The sequence below is a fragment of the Taudactylus pleione genome, unplaced genomic scaffold (genome assembly GCF_031769625.1).
Source record: "Taudactylus pleione unplaced genomic scaffold, aTauple2 ptg000100l, whole genome shotgun sequence".
Taxonomy (NCBI): Eukaryota; Metazoa; Chordata; class Amphibia; order Anura; family Myobatrachidae; genus Taudactylus; species Taudactylus pleione.
The window spans coordinates 7,724,880-7,730,875 of NW_028284502.1; the positions used below are offsets into that span (position 1 = coordinate 7,724,880).

General features: G+C 44.6%; 1 pseudogene; it reads right to left on the reverse strand.

The window, feature by feature from the left end:
* Positions 1–5,286: 5,286 nt before the first annotated feature.
* LOC148526354 (5S ribosomal RNA) lies at positions 5,287–5,404 on the reverse strand (annotated as a pseudogene).
* Between the last annotated feature and the right edge of the window lie 592 nt (positions 5,405–5,996).

Here is a 5,996-nt window from a genome sequence, read left to right on the forward strand (position 1 = left end):
CTAAAATAATAAACCTGATTCATGCTGGCGATTTTAGCATGAGCAGGTATGAATTGCACAGATGCATGCAAAGATCAGTGAGATCCATGCATGCTTCTGTGTGTAAAAAGGTTGTAAAGTGTTAAATTTTTTAAAGAAATGATGTGGGGTACCCCCCTAAAAGCACAACCAGCACCAGGCTTTTTTGAGTAGGTCCTAATTGTGAAAATATGAGGGACAAAAGACATAGGAGTCCCCCGTATTTTGCACAAGCAGCACTGGGCTCAGAGAGCTGGTCCTGGTTCTGGAAATATGGGGACAAAAGATATAGGGGTCCCCCATATTTTCCAAAACCAGCACCACACTCTTTCTAGCCGGGGTGTAATGCCACAACTGGGGTACCATTTCACCGAGTTCCCCGTTCAAAGCATTATACCTGACCACTAGCAAGTCCAAGCCAGGGATCCCTGGGAAGGTGGGGATCCCCTCAATAAAGGTTTAAAAAACTATAAAAATGTCAGATGTCAATGCCTCAAAATGTAAAGAAAAGAGGTGCAAGATGGAATTATCCTTGGGCACTCCCACCCACTCTTATGTGGGATATTAAAAAGGACATGCACAGTTTAACAAACCAAACACTTTAGTGGTAAGGACTGACACTTTTGTGATTGAAGTCTTTGTTTTTTTTGGGCCCCCACAAAACAATTTTTAAAAGAACTACCTCCAATCATTAAGGAGGAGGTTGATGATGAGGTTGTTGGAGATGGAGATTGCATGTGCTGGTCCAAACTGCTGGTAGCTGATACTGGACTGCTTGTTGTTAATTTACAAATGATTATAATGTTGTTAATAAACTGCATGAACTCACTGCAAATGACCTAACAGGGAGGAGATGGTTAATGTCCCTACCTCTACTAACTTTGGCATCACAAAAGGTACAGATGCCTTCACAACTGGATTTGGGTTAAAATAATTCCACACCCAAGACGTTTTTTTTCTAGAAATATGACCAGGCATGACAATGGCTTTTTTTATCACAAGCAAGAACTGCTGCCACTAGTGGCTGATTTACATAAACAACATCCTCATCATCAACATCCTCATTAGTGTCAGATAGGACACAAATATCCCCCTCATCCTCCGTTTGCACTTCCCCCACACTATCATCCTCAATTTCTATTATTTCACCATCTAATACTAGCACAGTTATTGTGGCATCACTGATCCGCTGTGCAACTGGATGACAGCTGTCATACTAGCTTCCTCTATCAAAGGATTGTTTTTAACAGTAATTTTTTTTAAACTACTACTAGTAGTAGCCTTCTTGATCCCTTTCTGAGACAAAGATCCATTTCCAGCAGCAGCAGCAAGCCTAGCGCTCAAGGATTCTTCTGAGGAATCTTGGATAAGGAAGGAGTCACCCAGCCTTATATTGGATGCAAAACTATCACAAATCATTAATGAGGATCTAGCTGAGGGAAGGGAGCTAACTGATGCTGGATTGTCTGTTGTTTTTTTAGGCCAAGTTTCGGATTTTCACAAAAACGTTCCATGAACTTGCTGCAAATGACGTAACAGGGAGGAAGTTCCTAGGTGTTAAGATTTTTACCTCTAGTTACTGTGGCTTTGCAAACACTACAGATGGCTTGACAATTGTTGTCCAGATTTGGGTAGAAATAATTCCACACATAAGAGGTGGATTTTTTCATCTTCTGCCCAGGCATGACAATCGGCTTTTTCTTATCATGGGCAAAAACTGTTTCCACTAGTGCCTGACTTACACAAACAACCTCATCAACAACATCCTAATTAGCACCGGTATCAGTTACATATATAACCCCCTTTTCCTGGTGCATTTCCACACTAGCATCCTCAATTTCTAAATCAGCATGTTGACATGTGCTGCTCATCCCCTAATTTGCAGAGGGTGCACAAATGGTGAAAGGAGGATCCTTTTTGAGTGCAGTATTGGAAAGGTCAGGCTCACATATTATACCCGAGGACACACTGGAGCTCCTCAGAGATTTGTGACATTTCTGAGCATACAGTTGGTTTCTGTGCCTTAGTGGTTTTCATTTTTTGACACCTCTTCTAGAGTGAAAAGGGTTTACATCTTCATGAGAGGCAAAAGTAGATGCCTCTCTGACAGTTGCAGAACCGCCACTCATAAATAAGGGCCAAGGCATTAGCCTTTCCTTGCCACTTCGTGTGATGAAAGGCATATTGTCAATTTTATGTTTTTCTGCTCTATACTTTCCCTTTATTAAAGGTGTTTTTTTTCTCTACCACTGTACAGTATTGGTCCTTTGAGCTTAGATGCCCTGATTTAAACCCTCTATGCCCTTGGGCATCGGCTTTGGTAGATGATGTTGAAAGACTAGTATCATCATGACTGGTGGCAGCAGCTGCAGCAAAAGTATTTGGTTGTTGCTCCTGCTCTTCTCTTCTAAACTGATCATTATCCATTTTTCAATTTGCAGTTCACACTGTGGGGATTCAAAGGGCTTTGTACATGAACAAACTCACTGTGGTACAGCACACAGAACAGTACAGGTAACAATAGAACCAAATATATATTTTTAAACTCTTTGTTAATACTTGTTTTTTCAACTGACACTGCTCGGAGTCACAGTGCTAATGCGAAGTTAGTGAATAAAGTGGAATATGGCCTGTGGAGTCCCTGCAGCACCAGTTTGTGACAGGACAGGGAGTGGATGGACAACACAGCACAGTCACTGGATGAAACAGTATAACAACAAATATATATTTGTTTAACTTTTTATTAACTTTTTTAAAACTTTGTTTGTAAATGACACTTGGGTGTTACACCACTTATGTGAATGCAGTGGGGTACAGCCTGCAGCATCACAGTACTTATATCGTTATACTGGTGTACGTCCTGCAGCGTCACAGTACTTATATGGATACACTGAGCATCCTAGTGCTTATATGGATACACTGGGGTGCGACCTTCAGCATCCTAGTGCTTATATGGATACACTGGGGTACATCCTGCAGCATCACAGTACTTATATGGATATACTGAAGTACGGCCTGCAGTGTCACAGTACTTATATGAATACACTGGTGGGGGTATGGCCTGCAGTATCACAGTGCTTATATGGATACAGTAGGGTACAGCACAAAAACACCAACTGCTTTTTAACTTTTTTTTTAATCATTTTTTAAAAACTTTTCTTGACTTTTTTTTACAGCCCCTGGATGGACAGCACAGCTCCTGGATGGAAAGCATAGCCCCTGGATGGACAGCACAGCCTCTGGATGGACAGCACAGCCCCTGGGTGGACAGCACAGCCCCTGGATGGACTCAGCACACAGCACCTGGACAGACCCGGCACACAGCCCCTGGACGGACTCGGCACACAGCCCCTGGACGGACTCCGCACACAGCCCTTGGACGGACTCAGCACACAGCCCCTGGATGGACTCAGCACAGCTACTGGATGGACTGAGCACAAAGACCCTGGAGGGACAACACAGCCCCTGGAGGGACAACACAGCCCCTGGATGGACTCAGGGGGTCATTCAGACCCGCTCATGAGCAGCAGTACGCTCGCACGCGGGTTGATGTTCCCCCACTGTGCATGCGCATGATGGAGGGAGCTCCGTCGTGTGCATGCGCGTGACCCGGTGAGCGACGGGCTCTCCATCGCTCCGGGTCTCGCACCAAAGGGGGCGTGCTGTCGATGTTGATTGACAGCACGCCCCCTTTGGTGGGCGTGCCGGGGGCGTGCCTGCCAGACAGAGGCGTTCCCATGGGAACACCTACCGTCTCAAGCCAGCCCCACTGACATCACTAGTGATGTCAGTGGGAGTGATTTTGGCTCTGATAGAGCCAAAATCACTCCAGGGCTTGCGGCAGCGAGACCCTACCACAGGGTCCCCATCACAAGCCCGATGGTTGCGATGGTCTTGACCATTGCGACCATCATCATGGACGCTCGCTATAGCTGTGGGTGGTAACCCACAGCTATGCGAGCGTCCATGTGGATGCTCCAAAAAAAGGTAGGAGGGCCCTGATTCAGAGCGAGCGCTCTGGTCAGAGCGTTCAGCTCTGAATCAGGCCCTCAGCACACAGCCCTTGGATGGACAGCACAGCCCCTGGATGCACAGCACACCCCCACACCTTGTATGGACTTCCCAAGCAAATGGCACCGATCACCACAGGGAGAGACTTATATGCAATCCAAAACCCACGAGAATCTGACGTGGGATTGATGACGTTTTGCCTCGTTTTTGGATCCAAGTCAGGTGGGAAGACCAGAGCCTGACTCAGATCCGGCATGGAATGTGAGATCCGGCTTGTAATATATATTATATATAAAAAAACAGCGGCACTCACAGGACTTTGATAAAGAAGACTCACGACTCAGGTAGGTCAAAGTTCAACGTTTCAGTCTGGTGACTTTTATCAAGAACTGAAGACAAGAGATACAGTGCATACCTTTATACCCAGTGACATCCCATAGTGACCACGTGCAACGCTCACCACGCTGTCAATGACGTCATCAGGGCGGGACAGGGCGCTTGCACAGTGATGCAGCCGCACCCAACGTGATTGCCATGGTAAGTAACCAGGGCAACCGATGTTGATAAACAAACATGACTCTACAGCAGAAACATGCTGCACTCCCCGCCGCTTACAGCGCTAACCAGGGAGAGAGCATGCCGCAGATGTAACAAGGCAGCCACAATACTGAACTGCCCAATGAAACCAGGCAACATGGTAAAACAAAATGCGGCATACATATGATAAAAAAACAATGTGTGAATAAAGAAGTGACATAGTGATACATGTGGGTTACTATAGCAAAAATTCTCTACAGTATAACATAATGGGGTAAATGTGTTACATGAAAAATGGGTAACGTATAGCACAGGTAATAATGATGAATGGGTAACATATAACACAGGTAATGTTGACATATACGAATGAGGAAAATAATCAATAAGCTGACTTACTGAGGTAAAATAACCTCTGCGTGACCAAACTGATCCTGGGCAACCTAAATGCATGGTGATGCATGGTTCTGACCATACCAAAAAATGATGGGTCCTGTAAAAATAGAGTATGAAGAGGGCTGGGCCACTGAAAAGTGGCAAATAAATCATGGAATGTAACCTGGTCATAATCTGAAACGGAAATATGCAACACAAAATCCACATGGTACTAAAATGAACAAGTGGATAAATCTGATGAGATCCATCAACTGTGTGAATTGATAAAGAAAGTGGACAAAATGCAACGGCAAATGCGAGTGGACAAACGTCAAAAAGGATAACTCCATGTTACAGCACCAGGTATTCCTAGGTGGTCTCCCATTCAAGTACTAGCCTGGCCTACACTGCTTAGTTTCAAAGATCAGATGGTATAAGGCATGTCCAGTGCAGTGTAGCTGTAGCAGAAGAATAATAAATCCAAGTGTGATAGTCCTGCATATGCCAACGACCGAGACCCCTAAGTTTCCACACACAGTGGATGGATCCAAAAACAATGATACCACATCACATATCCATGAGAACAATCAAGTGTGGAGAATGCAAAAGTGTAAAATAACAAAACCACTGATGGGAGCAGAGAAGTGGGTAACTAATACCCTGTAAGTGTAAGTGTAAATACACTGTGTGACAACGGTCACTGGAGGTTCTTAGAAAAAGCAGGAAAAGGAAAGTTGTTCATTGAGACCAAATGGTGATATAGTGTTCATTTTGTGTATCCAAAAAGTTTGAAGTTGTAACAGTTTCTTGTCCCTATCACCTCCTTGTTTGTTCATGGGGACATGATCAATTAGTTTGTACACCAAGGTGGATAATGAATGTCGAAAGTTCTTAAAATGGCGAGCTACAGGTTGGTCTACTTCCTTTCCCTCTAAGGCTTGACGGATTGCCGTGCAATGTTGTGCCATTTTAATTCTAGCAGTGCAGGTGGCCTTCCCAATGTAAGCCAGTCCACAGGGACACCGAATCATATACACCACACATTTGGATGTACATGT